Source organism: Choloepus didactylus (assembly GCF_015220235.1).
Source record: "Choloepus didactylus isolate mChoDid1 chromosome 23 unlocalized genomic scaffold, mChoDid1.pri SUPER_23_unloc8, whole genome shotgun sequence".
Classification (NCBI taxonomy): domain Eukaryota; kingdom Metazoa; phylum Chordata; class Mammalia; order Pilosa; family Megalonychidae; genus Choloepus; species Choloepus didactylus.
This window is the reverse complement of record NW_023637602.1, coordinates 127,012-143,043: the sequence shown is the minus strand read 5'-3', so window position 1 is coordinate 143,043 and position 16,032 is coordinate 127,012. Positions and strand designations below refer to the sequence as shown.

Here is a 16,032-nt window from a genome sequence, read left to right as displayed (position 1 = left end):
TGCTGAGTAGACAGCAGACTCCCTTGTGAGCTCCCACATTTGCAGACAGCACCCCTATGCTGAGCTTCCTGGGAAATGTGGGCACACAGGCTAAAACCTTTAGGCTCGACCTCATTGCAATGGCTCAGGCAGGAATGCTGCTTTCCAAAATGGCTTCCAGTCAGTGAGCCTTTCTTACTAGAGCTCAGTGATGTCAGCAGTGGCAGTTCAGTGTCCTTTGGTGGACATTTTTCATCTGGCTCCCACTCCTCAAATTTGTACCCATCCCCTGATAGTGGGGCTCAGGGGCGAGTGGGTGAGACAGAGCTGCTCAGAGAAGCAGGTGATGAGCAGCCTCTCAACTCTGCCCGGCAGAAGCCAGGGCTGCAGGCCCCCAGGGCAGGGCACACCCAGCTGGGACTGCAGGATGCCATGTCTGTGAAGGTGAAGGGATGGCCTCAAGAGACGGGACACCAGGCCCCCTCCAGGTCAGTGCCTGCATGTTTGTGTCATGGCCCAGGGTGTCCGTTGGAAGGGTGGGTGGCAAAGGCCAGGAGGCGAGTCCCTTCTACACTGAGGCTCTTTCTCATCCATTGCCAGGGCGAAGACAGCTTTCCCGATTCAAAGGGGACATGGGCATCAAGGCAGACAGGTGAGTATTTGGGGTTTGGGAGTCAGGGCTGGGGGAAAACTGCAGGGTGCCCAGCTCTGCAGGTGGTCTGTGCTGGGGCAAGGGGAGCCTGGGCCTCAGGGCAGCTGCTCAGAATGGGATGACACTTGGGCAGAGTTCCTGGTGTCAGGGACAGAGATGTTTCCCACTTGGGGCCAGGCAGCTGCCCCCTGATACCAGCCCTCAGGGGTCTGGACAGCTCCCCTGCCCTGTTTCCTGATCCCACATGGGTGGGTCTGGGGGACTCTTACCTGGCTGAAACCCTGAGTTGCACAGCAGTTCATCTGACTCAAGCATATGGAGGTGGGGTCTGGGAAGAGGGAGAAAGATGATGTATTCTAACCAGGGGGTGCTGCAGCCACCCAGGCCCCAGGACAAGGGTCTGGGGACCCCCTGCTGGCCTGTAGACCATCTTGGTCCCCAAAACATCTCCACAGATCTTCCTAGGACCCAGAATAGTCCCTGTGTTCTGTGGTCTCAAGCTGGGCTATGATGAGGAGCTGCAACTACCTGGCTTGTATTTTGGTGAATAATTTATGCCAGCTCCAGAGGGAGCCAGTCAGTGCTGGGAGACACAGGGCTTGCTGATGTGGCAGGTGCCCAGCAGAAAGTCACCAGCTGTGCTTTCATAGAAACAAGGAGAGGGTGATGCACAGGATGCCAAGGGAAGTTTTCAGTTAGTGGGCCCAGTCGAGCAGTGTGGGGTGGCCATGTTGTCACGGGCTGAAGGCTTTGAATTTCCCCTAACAACTCCAGAAGGAATAGAAGACAGGCAAAAGCAAACAACGTGCATGTGGATCCAGGTGGCCCAGTGTGGAGCAGCTGTGTGCACACATGGATGGATGTCTATTGGCCGAGATAGGTTGTCACCAGCTGCCAGAACTGTCCCCCTGCAAAACAGGGTCTGTCAGGGCTTTTTCAAAGCTGCCAGAATGAGAGCACCCTCCCCACTCAGTGCTTCGTCCCAGCCAGGCAGGCAAATGATACACACAGCCTATATCTCCACGGAGAATAAAAGAAGGCTTCATTTCACACCAATGATGTCCTAGTTATTATGTTGCAAAAGATAGCCACCCTCGAACTTTCTACATGGGGGACAGATCCTAAACCCAACTTTTAAGGGGGCCCTCTCAGCTTGACTTGAGAAAGTTCCTTTTATCCCCTGTCTCTAGCGATTCAATGCGTGCATTTAAGCCCCAAGTTATGAGGGTACAGCTTCAAAAGAGAGTGCACAGAAGAACCCTGGGCTTCTGGCCAGCCTGTCTTAGCAGAGTTCCCATCAGCCCTGGGTGAAGTTGGGACTGAGCAGCCAGGACACACTTCCTGAGCCAAGGAACACATCATAAATCTCAATTTTTCCAAGAGTGTTCTTGGAGGTGGAGAATTATTTTGCTGGACCGGAGGAAAACTTAGGGACAGAGAACCAGACTTGGAGACAATTCAGAGCTCAGGAATAAGGAAGTCATTGGTCTTTTCTTTTTCTGTGTGGTACCCATTTTTGTGGTGGGGTTGTGCAGCTGCTCTGTTCTGCTCTTGGAATCATCATCAGTGGAGGGCTCATCCGGCCACAGCAGAGAGCGGCCAGCATGAGTGCTGAGAGGCTCAGCCATTGGCCTTGCACACCCCTCTTCTCATCTGGGCCGAGGCCTCCCCATCTGTTATTTGGGGGACCTGGATAAGGCAATATTTAAGCTTCTTAAATCTCTTTGTTGACATCCATGGGCCTTCCTTGGGCCAGTTATGCCTGGATAACTGCCCAATTTAGGAACCACGAGCCACTTCAATCTCTACTGGGGTTTTCAGAAAGGAAAGCAGCTCCCCTGATGCATGGGTCATTCTGCTCAATTCTGGGAAGTAGCAGTTGAGAGCTATTGTTATTCACCAAAGTTGTTTTAGCCAAAAGGCCATCGATGGAGAGAAGGTAATTGGGAGGCAGGAGTGTGTGGCCTTGAGAAAAGAGCAGGGCAGCCTCCATGCAGAGGGCCCTGCAATTGATCACAGAAGCATCTCACTGTCAGTGACATGACAATGGCTTCATCCGCTTGAGCAAGGTGGAGTCTGCTGAGCTGCTAAGGGGATCCTAGGGCACGATGCCTGGGGTCCTGGCCCTTACTCTGGCACAGGGGTGAGAGTCAGGTGACAGGGGGTAGGAGATTACGGAGGTCCTCTCACCCCTTCTTTTCTGGTCTGCAGGGGGAGATAGGCCCACCTGGTCCCAGAGGAGAAGATGGCCCCAAAGGCCCTAAGGGTCACAGAGGCCCAAATGGCCACCCTGGGCCGCTGGGCCCATCCTGGGAGAAGGTGAGTGATTCAGAGTGTGCGGGATGCAGGACCACTCCCCTGAGAGGGAGCAGAGCTCTGTAAAGGCTCAGTGTGTGCTGGATTAGACCAACCCCTCCCCATGGCCTAGTGGGGGGGACTTTGAATTGACACAGCCGAGGCTGCCCTAATTTGGATGCATGTTGATCCCAGCACAAGTCCTGACAGTTCTGTTCCACCATTGGACTGTGGCCACCCTGCCCAGCAGATCAGTGTTTTTTTTTTGCTCTGGGAAGAGCCCCTTACCCCTGGTCATCAGAAACTTGAAGGTGGGAGCCACATCTCCCGTGCATTGTTTTTCATATGGGTGACCCCATTGCTGTCAACTTCCTGCTTTTGCACTGGGAATGATGACAGTGTGCTCCCCAGCAGCTGTGAACGCGCTGTGAGTTGTGAATGGTGGCCTGAGATGTCAAGCTCTCAATCTGAGGCCATCCTCATGCCTGCCATTTCCAGCTGCAGGGTGCTGCCCAGCCCAGAGGCTCCTGGGCTCCATCTAACCCCCTATTACCCCAGGCCTGGTACAGGCACAGGCATGGAAAGTAGGCCCAAACTTCCTTCCTTGTCTTGCTAGAACCCTTTTCCTGAAGGTTTATGAAGAATCCCCCAGATAGAGAAGACATTTATTGGGCATATTGGCCTTTAACTGCATTTGCTTCAGAAAAGGCATCGACTATTGTGAGCCCTTTGCATTCAGATCAGGGTGTGGGTGATAGGGTGCCTGGTTAGTCATGAGTGTGTGTACAGGCCCTGCTGCAGAAGGGCAGGCAGGGGCCTTTCTGGGATGGAAACTGCAGCCCCTGCACTCTCCTGCTGCAGCTCATTGCTTTCTCTTGACTCCAAGAAAGTCGATAAAAAAAGGCCCCCCATGCTCTCCATGGAACACAGCTCTTGTTTTCTCCCCAGGGCAAACTTGGAGTCCTGGGATTGCCAGGCAGGAAGATAAGGACCAAAGGTAAGTTGCAGCATGTTATGCTCTAAGAGAGGTGCTGTTTTGGTGTCCTGCCCATCCCCACCCACCCTGCTTGTACTCCCCCATTTCCATCCCAAGTGGTGGCTTCTGTGCCACCTACAGAACAGCATTCGCTGCAGCTGTCGAGGCCTCCTTCATTCACACCCCTTGGCACTGGTTTATTAAGTTGGAAGGCAGCTCTTGGATGGTCAGTTGAGTCTTTCAGAGAAGGGAGCTGCAGACAGCGAGGGAGCCACAGGGTCCCCAGGGCCTGCCAGGCTGTCGGTGGCTCTCCCCACAGGTTTGCCCATGCTCAGGACTCAAGCAACTGCTTCCTTGTAACTGCCTGGAAATGAAGGACAGAAACCTTTCTATGTGAGATCGTGTTCTGCTTTAAGTGAGATGGCTCCTTAAGGCTCTGCAAGTCACGTAAAATGCTGTTTTCTTCTCAAGTTCCACATTGCCAAGTTCCATGCCCTGTGGGCATAATTAACAGCAAGAGAGGGTTTCTCTTGCTCTATTTGCATCTGTGCCCATCCCTGTGCACCTTTAGCTGCAGAGCTTTTAGGGCCCACCCTGTAGGGTTTTTCACAAAATGGATCAAGGGTGGTGAGGGCTGGGGGCCACTGTGAGGTATTTTTATTCTGCCTAAGGAAATACAGCGACTGTCCCACCTGCAGGAGTTTCATACCCTACCCAGTGTGGGACACCCACCTGGTCTGCAGGAGAGGCATGCACATGAAATGGGCCTTCTGAGGCGACCAAAGAGCATCACTAATGTAGCTACTACATGCCAGATAGCGGGTGAACAGGGCATGTGTGGGCATATTTTCCCTCTTGATCCATGCCCACAGAGGGGAGGAGAGAAGGGCAGAGGAGAAGTTTGGGAGAAATGAGGGGGGCAAAAGAAACCAAGTTTGGGCAGCCTTTTGGAAGGGCAAAGGCAGGGCTTTCTCCTGCAAGCACATCCATTGGATGGTGGCTAAATGCCATGACTGGCTCCAGCACCACCTGTGCCCCAGGTGTCCTCATCACCATCTTCTGCCTGGATGGCTGGGTTTGCATCTGAGTGGATTCAGCAAGCTCAGCCCCCATGGGAAAGGCGGAACCTGGGAATTCATAAACTCCTCATGGGTATCAGGACATGCTCCTGTTAGGCCGGCTGAGGACAGAAGGCAGCCCAGAGATTGGGGGCAGGTGGGGTGATATGAGCATGTGCAGGGGGCTTCCCAGGCTGCTCCTTCTCCCACACAGGAGACATTCAGTTATTCACCCAATGGAAGTCCTTAAGTTCATTTTCGGTCTGTATGCAGACCAAAATTCTAGAAAGCTAGAATTAAGTAGCTACTAGATGCTAGAAGAGATGCATAGATTTGCATCTTTTGCTGACTTTGTCAGAAGCTATGCTTTATGTTGTGGCATCCTGGGAAGATAACAAAACACAGCCACTAGAAACAGAAAACCCAAGGTCATAAATGTGAGACACATACCTCCTCTCCAGTCAGGTCCTCAGGGCATGTTCCCTTTTCTTCCACAGCACTCATGTTATGCAGATGGTTGTGTGCGAGAGAAGGGCGGAGAGCAAGGGTGAAGAGGGAGCCTACTTAAAACAGTTTGGGTTTTTTAATTTGGAGTTTATAAGATGCTCAGAAAATATTCATTGAATGGGCCAGTGGATGGGTGGATAGGTGGGTAGTTGAGTCAGTGGGTGGATGTAGGGGTAGACGGAGTGATGGGTGAGTGGATGGATGGGTGGAAGAGTGGATATGTAGATGTGTGGATGGATGTGTGGGTGGATGAATGGATGGATGGGTTGATGGATGGAGGGCTCTGTAAGTGGGTAGGTAGATGTGGGTGTGGATGAAGAGGTGTGTGCTTGTGGGTGGGTGGATGGAGAGGGAGTGGGTGGTTGGGTGAAAAGTGGGTAGATAGATATGTGGGTGGGGCAGATGGATGGGTGGGTGGGTGGATGGTTGGAGGGATGGATGGGTGGGTGGACAGGTGGGTGGATGGGTGGATGGGTGGATGGATGGATGGATTGGTGGGTGGATGTGTGTGTGGGAGGTTGGGTGAGCAGGTGGTTGGAATCTGTGTCAGAAACGTTAACTATAACACAGCCTTCCTCCAGTTATCATGTGCAGCATAACTAGTCCTTCTGGCTCAGCCCTCATGCTCCTTTCTAAATTAACTGCCTTTCACAGCTCTAATGGATTTCCTGGATTTCCTGGTGTGAAAGGAGAGAAGGGTGGCAGAGTAAGGACAGCCTGGGTTGTGTGGGGCTGGTTCTGCTGCCTTGTGATTTAGGGTATAGTTTCTCAAGATGAAGGCCTGATTATTTCTCACCCACTTCACCACCCAAATTGCTCTCAGAGCAGCTGACCTCAAGCCCCTGGCCTTTTGCACTGAACCCCAAATGCTGGGCTGGGTTGGATGACATGGGAAGGGGCAGCCGGGAGAGAAGAATGCAAGACAGCAGGCAGAGAAGGGAGAACAGAGCTTCCTAATAAACACCTTGTCAAGGAAAGTTGTCTTCCGAGACTGCTGGGGATGTAATTCTAACTATATTCCCACTCACAAGAAGAACAGTCTGCTTGGCTGAGGGACAGGATTGGCCCATCCTCTGAGCCAACCAGAATGAACCAGGAAGAAAGGTACAATGAATTCTTCCACGGGAAGTTGTGCAGCAACATCAGGCTTTCCCCCATAAGCTCGTCCACTGAGAACCAACAGCTTAATGGAATAGCCATTGACACAGTCAGGGTGGGCATTAAAATTGATGCCTGCTTTCTGTTTTATATGAATTTGTGGTGTATTTCTTGGCTGCAGGGCTGCATTTATCCTTCACCAGGAGGCTCTTCTGCTCCCTTAAATGCCTGAACCCTGTTGGAATCAGTTCATTGTCAGATTGCTGTGGGAAGATGAAGAAGGTGGGCACCCTTTGGGGGCCACTGATCAGCAACTAGTTCTCTCTACCCTTGACAGAGGATCAGGGTGATCTTTAGAAGCTGCATGCATATGGTGTTCCAAACTGAAATTTTGATGACATGGGCCAGTCTTTATCAGAAAATCATCCTCATCTTTTCTCTCTTTCTCCCAAGGACATCTCTGGAGGTGATGGCCCAGCTTGCCCTCTGGGTGAACAGGTGAGTGTCTGAAGCAGAGGGCCAACAACAGACACTTCCAGGAAGGCCCCTTGATGTCAGGGTCTCACCAGGGTGGGTTGGGAGGCAGAGGTGTAGCTTTGGCCATGCTGAAGAGAAAGCGGTTTTCTAAAGATCCAAAAGAAGGGCCAGTGGTTGCCTACTCTGGGAGGAAACTCTTGCACTCAGGGCTCTGAAGGTGGCTGTGACAATACGAAATGGTCCTTTCCCTGAGGGAACTGTGACCTGGCCTCCTCCTCAGCATCTATGAGAGAGGGAGGAGAACTAGTTGCAGATAGGCCTATAGGAGCAGTAAAGGCAAAGACCCACACACAGAGGGCCAGTGCCTCCGCATCATCAGCTGTGGAGAGCAGCTGGGGAGAGGACTTCCCTCTTCAATCTGGCCATTCTCTGTTCCCAGGGACCCAACAGACCTCAAGGACCCTCAGGATTTCCTGGACCCCAAGGCCCCCCTGTAAGTCATTTTTTCTCTTGCTGGTTGGTTTGGCTCCTCTGACCTCAGTGTTTCCTAGAGACTTGTCTTTCCAGGAGCTTCGTGCAGCCTCATTACCATAGGGTGGTGGGAGGATGGAGGCTCTATGTGGAGGTCTGTGTGGGTCAGGGTGGAGGGCCATGGCCTGGGCTGAGGGTGCTGGTGGGCAGGCTATGGCCACATCCAGCCACCTGGCTCCCTGCAGTGTGGAAGGCCCTTTTGGGGAAGCATGATCCCTTTGTCATTTTGACTGCCATGATTTCCTAGTAGGGCACAATATGTTTCTGTTTCTCCTATTACCTCTCAAAAAGAAAATCTGTCTAACCATGTGTATTGCCTTGTGGGGCACAATGAGAAGGATTTTGGCATCTGAGTTAGGAAGTCCTGGGTTCAGATCCTCACTGTGTGGCCTCCTGGATGGATCTTGGGGAATTGAATTAACTCACTGCCTTCCAGTTTCCTTCTGGGAGAGGAGGAAGGCAACACAGAGTGCCTCTGAGGGCTGAAGGAGATGGTGTGGAGAGGAGCAGGTTAAAGGAAACCTGCTAAGGTGTGGCTGAATGAGGTTGTGCAGAGAGGGGTGGGGCTAAAGGAAACTTGAGGGGGTGGTGCTGAAGGAGATGGTGCAGAGGGGCTGGGGCTAAAGGAGATGGTATAGAGAGGGGGCAGGACTAAAGGAGATGAAGCAGAGAGGGTAGGGCTAAGGGAGCCCTGTGGGGCATGGCTAAAGGAGATGATGGAGAGGGTGGGGCTAAAGGAAACTCATAGGGGTGGGGTTGAAGGAGGTGGTGCAGAGAAAGGAGCCAGGCTAAAGAAGACCTACCCGGCCAGGTGGGGCCAGGCCCTGCAGGTGGAGGGTCTTCAAGGTGGCATTGACTTTTAGCTCTAGCATGGTGCCCCATGGGAGTGGCCATTGCCATGAAATGGTGAACTCTGTTGTTTTGAAGGTGAATCCTCAGAACTGAATGAAACTCCTTTCTTCAGGGTCTCCCAGGCAAGGGTGGGTTCCTAGGATACCCTGGACAGAGGCAAGACTCTGAGTGCCTGGAGTGGAGGGGTGGGTGGGAAGCTGGCCTGCATCTCCCTACCACTTCTCCCACTGCCTGGCTTGCACAGTCCAGGAGAATCCTCCTGGTGAAGGCTCCAGAGGGTTCTCTGTTGAGTTGGAGTCAGGCCTGGCATGCAAAGAACAGCTCTTAGCTAGTTTGGTCAAAGTCATGTTAAAAGTCATCATGACTCAAACAAAATGTCACCAACATACTGTGATCTTGTGCCTCCAGCCTTGTTTTTTTTTTTTTCCTCTGGAATAATTAGGAGTGCAACCTAGCTTGAATGAGATGTATTTTGATTGTAAAAGTAGTTGGAAAGGTTCTACATGTTCGACTATGTCCTTCAGCTACCTATGGTTGTAAAACTTTAAGAGAGAAGGGGCTAGGTTTTTCACCACCCCTCCCCTGCCATGTTTTTTCCAGGTGGTTCTGGCTGTGGGTGGTGGTGGGGGATCTCAACGTCACCTTTTAGAGTAAAAATAAAGAAGACAGGTGAGCATCATGTGGAAATTTGGCCTCTCTGGGTGCTCAGCCTTGCTCATGGTTTGTGTCTTTAGAATCATATGGTCACCACCACCTTGCCCTGGCCTTTAGAAAGGTATATTTCAGCTACATCATCTAGACTTTAAAGGACATCAGCATTTTCTAGTTGGGGGAAATACATTTATCCATTCATCTGGGATTTGGTCTAGCTTCATGCCATGTTCATGGAGGCATGCCCTGGGAGGGGCGGCCACATCTGATACCATTAGGCTGCAAACAGTGGGGATACACACCTTCTCTGTGTACCCACATTTTCCATTTCCTTGTCCAGTTCCTTGTGGTGTGCTGAGTCTTTCAAGTACTCTCAAGGCAAATGCAGGCCCCTTCAGGAGATGGGTTTTTAAATGCCAGGTTTAGTATATTCTTGGTGCCTGCTCTAAAAAAAATCCTTTTCGTGCTGCTTTGGTTCCTGGTAATGCACCCTCTTTTAATGATCTTTCTCTGATGTTTGGCTGCATGGTGGCTGGCAAATGATTACTTCACTCTTTTGTTTATAGAGAAAAATGTAAACACTTCTCCTGAGCTTTGCATATTTTACTCTTAATGCCTTTCCAAGGAGACAAGACAGCAGATTTTGCATATTGTTTGCTTTTTTTATTTCCCTCTGTCTTATTCTGGAAAGCAGCTGATAAAATAATTAGGCTACTTGTCTTTATTCAGGGAGAAATATGGGCACTTTCCAGCCACCTTCCACCCTGCCCACTGTGCCCAGCTGTCTTAGGGACAGCAGGTGCTGCAGGGATTCGGCTGGACACCCCTCTCTGAGCCCCACCTGGAATATACTGTCTCCTCCCCAGGCCACTCAAGACCTGTTCACAGAGAAGCTCTTGCCTGAGATGTTGACTCTGTGCTTTCTTTTGAAAATGAAAATGCAGGCAGTCATTATTTTTCCTAAATGTGAGCCAAAAGGCTATTTCTCAGGAAAGAGCTAAAGACAAGTTCCATCCTCAACAGCCCTGGGTGGTCCCCAACCATGGAGCCCCAAATGGGGTGACCTTTGGACTCTTATTTGTTAATGGTGACTTTAGCAGAACTTAACTGAGGCTCCTGCCTCCCCTGCAATACTTCTGCACTGTCCACCAAGTGAGAATAAGCCTCTGGCCCATCCACTGCCCCTTGTTTCTGACTCTATAGACACTACTTGCAGAGAACACTGCTTCCAAATGACCATTTTAGCCTATTGCTTGTAACTCAGCTGGGCCAAGAGAGGAGATTCCTTCTTTTATTTCCATAAGATCTTCTATTTTTTTATTTACTCTTGCAATGTCTTCTTTATGCCCTTCTAGGGTCTTCTTTATGTCGCTTATATCCTGGGCCATGGTCTTCTTGATGTCCTTTAAATCCTTTGCCATGTTTTCATTCCTCAATTGTAGTTCTTTGATTAATTCTGCCATGTACTGAGTCTCTTCTGATATCTTGATCTGTGAGTTTGGAGTTGGATTCTCCATATCGTCTGATTTTATCATATGCATTAAGATTTTCTGTTGTTTTTGGCCTCTTGGCATTTGCTTTGCTTGATTGGGTTCTTTCAAGATGTAAAAAAGTAGATACCAATCTAATTTTTCAGAAACACCATTTGGTCATGTACACTTTCTCTAACTAACCAGCAGATGGTGTCTGTGAGTCACCTATACCCCTCAAGTCAGTTCTCAACCTTGTTCCTGCAGTGTGTGGGGAAATGATTCTCATGGGGTTCAGTTGGAGAACTCAGATTGGGTGTGTTGCTGGAGCCGTCCACCCTGAATGTGGGGCATATGTACAGGTGGCCAGAGAGGAAGGGCAGCTTTAATATTCAAATCCCCCAGGTTCCCGGAGATTCAAGGCCACCGCAAGTGTCTAAGCCTTCATTTCGTTTCAGCCCCAGACCCTCTCTCTCGCTGTCCCACAAACCACTGGACTTGGTGTAGTGTCCTTGGGTTCTCCCAGTGGGTCCCCCCTCCCAGCCATGATCCTCCAGGAGCTCAGCCAAGGAAATGCTGTGCTACGTCAGAAGTGCATGCCATCCCTCAAGGGAAGCCCCGGGCCACTGGGCCATGCAGCGTTGCTCTCCACCTGATGCAAAGATGTCTGAACACCCCCCTCCTCACACAGTTCCTCCTTCCCAGCTCTGGGACAACTGGCAGGGCTCTGGGCTGTGGGCACAGCCCTGGGCAGGAGTTTATCCAGCCCTCCGGGGAGCCAGCTGCAAGCCGTGGGGTTTCTTTCAGCTTCTGGCTCTCCCCTCTGTTCCCCCGGCCCCGAGGGTATCTGCAATGGACTATCCTCCAGGCCAGACCCCGAGAGGCCGGCCCAGCCCCCTCTTGCTGTGTTTTACTGTGTGGTTCCCACTCCCACAACTGCAGCCACTCCTGGGTCCCCCCCCCCTTTTTTTAAAAAAAAAGAGCCAGTCGGTCTCCAAACACCAAGGCCTGGCTTCCCCACAATGCCGCGCGGCTGTGGGTCTTCCAGCCAGCTTACTCACTCATTTCAGAATGCAGACTCCTGGTTTCACCAAATATATGGCCCCTGTGATACTAGCAGACCTTGTCCAGCTGGTGCATTGCTGTAACTGGTGTTCTGGGTCACTTTCTGCTTTTTATCTAGTGTTTTTCATGGAGGGTTTTTTTTGCCCTGTCTCACCTAGCCATCACCTTAGTTTCTCCTCAAGACCAGGTTTTTAAATCAGGCATTTTCAAATAAAAACATTCTGCCAAGCCCTCTCCATTGGTGGGTGAGTCTTGAGAGTGGGGGTGGGGTGGGGAAGAGCAGGAGTGAGTGGCAAATAGAAGGAGACTGTTTCTCAAGTATCTGGTCCTAGAGTAGCCTGGGAAAGGGGTGATCATGATAACAGCAGTAGATCTGGGTCACACACTCTACTGCATTCAAATCCACAACCTCATTTCACCGTCCCTCAGCCTCTGAAGATGGTGAGGTCATGATCCCTCTTTCTAGGGAGGACACCAGGGCTAAGTCCGATCTGGAGCTGGAAAATGAACCAGGGGCATCCAGAACACTGGGTCTCAGATACAAGCAACACTGCTGACCTGATATGGCCATGTAGAGGTTTTAGTCTCAATTCCCTGTGGGGCTGGAGCACAGTCTGAGCATGTGTGGCAGAAACAGTCAGCCTCAGCCTCAGGCTAGAGTCCAGGATGTGCAAAGATCCTGCCTTGGCCAAGGCATCCTTGGAGACAGAGAAGTGACTGGGGATCCTGGAGCCCTGGTGCTTCTCTGAGGCTGAGTAGAATTTCAGGGGATATTGGGGAGGGCTCCCTGGCTTCTGCTTGTACCAGGATATGCAGTAGTCACCAGTACTGAAGCTGCTGCTGAGGGTGCAGGGGAGTCTCACAGATGCTCCCTGGGATGCAGAGAGGGAGGGCAACTGAGCAAAAGCTGGGAGAGGGAACCTGCAAACACAGATCACATGCCTGGGTGCTGCGATAGGGTCTAAGCTGCTTGGGGTTCTGAGACTGTTGGGCTGACCCAGGCTGGGAGATCTGCCCTGGGTCTCTGAGGCCTGTCCCTACCTGTGCAGTGAGAGAGGAGCATGAGGAGGAGAGGGCTCCAGGCCATGGTGGACACAGCCCTGTGTGGCCCACAGTGGAGCTGGGCTGCCCCAGCCTCCTTGTCTCCCCCACCCTCTGCCAGGGGAGGGGCTCTTCATGCAAATTTGCTCCAACCCACAGCCTGCCCAGGCCCTCCCTGAGCCCTGATGCTGGAGCTCAGCTCACACTGTAGACTGAAGAGGATGAAGCTGTGATTGCCCCCGGGGGGAGCCTGGGAGGAAGCAACTGCTGAGATGACACAAAGGTCCTTGCTCAGGGGAATCTGCCAGGATCAGGAGGATGGAGCTCCTGTGTGTCCGTCAGTGAGCACAGGGCCCACCTGCCCCAGGCCAGGGCCCTTTGAGTGAATGGTCTTTACTGGGCCCCAGTGAAGTCCCACAGCAGCCCCTGATGGTCACAGGGCAAAACCCCAGCATGGCCCCAGGACCTGAGAGCCAAGAGTCTTTCATCCTCTCACCACCTCACTCTCTTTCCAAATATGAATGATCTCATTCCCAGATATGTTGTGCTTAATTACTATTTAAAAAAATGTTTTATTATGGAAATTTTTGAAGTTACAAAAAATATAGAGAATAGCCCATGGACACTTTCCACCGTTATTCAGCTTAAATCATCATAAATATGACTCATTTTTTTAAACATAATCAAGTCTGTACCCTGCACCCCACAGCCTCACTCAATAATTAAAACAAACTCTAAATATATTACTTCAATAGTATATGATTTAGCATATAAATGCATTTTGTAATGTTCCCAAACTCATACATTAAAAGTAACTACTCTCCAATCAATCAATTTATGTTTTAGTCTCCCTAGTGGTTAAGCTAGTTGTTATACTGCTTTGGGGACAGGATTTCAAAAATCAAAATATACTAAGATCAGAATGACACTGAGGAGGCAGGGACTGGTGGTCCCAAGTGTGAATCAGAGGACAATGAGAGCCCATGATTAATAAATCCCATGGGGATTTGAGGGAAGATATTAGAATGGCAAGTCAGAAGGAAAATATGAGTTTTCAAGATGTTGAGGAGAGAGAACTTACACGGCTGACTATTGACTGGACCTCTGGGTCAGGGAGAGAGGAGTCCATTGTAAATCTGAGGTTTCTCACCTGTGGATCACTTGGGTGGTCCTGATATTACCTCTGGGAGAAACATCAGAGAGAAGCTGTAGAGGCAGCTGTGGTAAGGGTTTGTGCTTCCCTTTTAGAAAAGTAGGTAAAGTGAATTGAAGTAGGTGGAGATATGGAAGTTGAGCTCTGGGAGGTCTGGGCTCTCCATGAGCTTCTTGCATTAGCAGTGAGATGCACCATCACAGATGGGGACTGTGAACATGGGATGAGTCAAAGGCCTATAAAGAACCCTTAGGAACCTCCATTCACTGTGGGGTAAGTTGGAGAGAAAGAAAAACCCATATGTAATTTGAGAAAATTTGTCATTTACTTATACAAGATTGTCTGTAATTATTTGTGAAAGAAATATCTATTAAGCACCTACTGTGGTCCACTTGGTTCCCAAATAATAAAGTAGTTTGAGCAGTTGGCAGAGAACATGGCCCCATTTTATGCTCACACCAGTGATGCTAACAGGACTAAAAACAGTGAGCCTTCTATTAGCTTTCAGGTGTCCCAAACACATGGTCCCAGGGAGAAAGGGCACCAGATGGGAATTAGGGATTTTCCCCACAGCACCACATCCTCCTCCCACTCATCCCCCACTCCACTAGATGACAGAGTCACAGTTTCTCCTTAAACCTTCCACACCCCCTCCCAACATAATGGCTTTAATCTGAACAGGATTCCTCATTCCCTGGCAAGATCAAAGACATAAAGAAGGATTTTTACAAGCATTTCCACCCACCATGGACATTTGGGATATTTCACAGGTGGGGGAGGACTTAAATTTATTCAACTCCATTTGTTCAGTTTTTAAAAGAAATACTATACTCTGAATTTTATTACTTTCCTAGTGGTTTCAGTTAATAAGATTAGTCCTATGGATATATAATTTCATTGATGATATTAATGAAAAATTTCAATAATATATGTTAATAAAAAGTGTTCAGCATTTATCTTCCTCATAGAGAGACAGATGTTCATGAAGCACAAGAAGTTTCTAATATAAGAAGAGAATTGGAAATGGATGGTGATAGCAAAGGTAGCATGAATCTAAAGAAATAGACCAGGGCATGAGCAGATGCAGTGCTACATGATGGGTCATCAGAGAATTCTCTACATGGGAGGGATAGGAGATCCTGGAGGGTGTCATCTGAGGATGAAGATGGAAACCCAGATTACCTAAGGTTTCCAAGCTAAGGAATGATCTACACAGCCTGGACCAGAACAGAGGACACCTGGGGGCCTGGAGAGAGGGACACCTGGGCCTCCCAGATTACATGTGCTGGACTCTGCCCTCTTGTCATCCTCACCCAGAATGATGGGGACATTTATTTTTGCTCAAGTTGATCCTGTTTGCATTGGGAGACTAGTAATGAGAGGTATTATTTTACTTGATCCATAAAGATAAACTGAGTTGACAGCGTCATTCCCTCTAGGTTTAGTAGCACAGGAGACAGCAGAAGCCAAGTCCTGAGATAGTGTGGGACACAGGGAAGGACACGGCAGTGGTGGGTCAGGCAGCAGAGATAAGGGCAGATCCTTATCTCACTTTCCCATGGGACAGGAACTCTTGGTGGCATTGGAGTATATCCAGCTGTGTGACAGTGATGCTCAGCCTCAACCTCAGGCTGGATCCCAGGACTGGGAAAGGAGACTGACAAAACCCAGACATGGAGAACTGGGCCAAATCCCTGAAGGATGATCACTGCTGGACTAGGTACAAACTCAGGGCTCTGCCTGGGAGCCCTTGGTATATGTTTCCATGGTAGCCTTCTGTGTTTTGCATCTCCTGTGCAGGAGATGGTGACCTGGGGCCCTGGGGCATTCTCAGGAGCTTCATGGAGTGGACTTACTTCTTGCAACACTGGGGGGATTCTGCTGCATGATATTCCACAGACCCATCCCTAAACACAGATTTGCTCAAAAGCTTCAGTAGGGAATGAGAGGAGAGGAGAACACAAGTCTGTATCTGCAGCTTCAGGAAAACCCAGCCACAGGTACTCTAATGGGTACTGAGGGGAATCAGCTCTAGGGAAGTCCCATCAGTGGGGCCTCCTCCACTCAAAATCATTGGAGCAGGCTGAGGGTCTGCAAAGGTGGAGCCTCCAGCACCTTCATCATTTCAATCCCTCTAAGAGGTTTGCTGCACAGTCTCCAAAATCCCTGCATGCCTGATACCCTCTCACTGGCATTAAACCTGAAGGTGTAGGTACAAGTGAGTGAGC

General features: G+C 50.2%; 1 protein-coding gene and 1 long non-coding RNA gene across 2 annotated transcripts in view; one reads left to right on the top strand and one right to left on the bottom strand.

The window, feature by feature from the left end:
• Positions 1-16,032, bottom strand: part of LOC119525123 (olfactomedin-4-like) — a 160,595-nt gene that overhangs the window by 58,105 nt on the left and 86,458 nt on the right. The window lies entirely within an intron of this gene.
• On the top strand, positions 2,896-7,064 carry LOC119525126. The gene is made up of 3 exons (XR_005214925.1): positions 2,896-2,950; positions 3,875-3,923; positions 7,019-7,064. It is a non-coding gene; the product is annotated as an uncharacterized LOC119525126 (long non-coding RNA).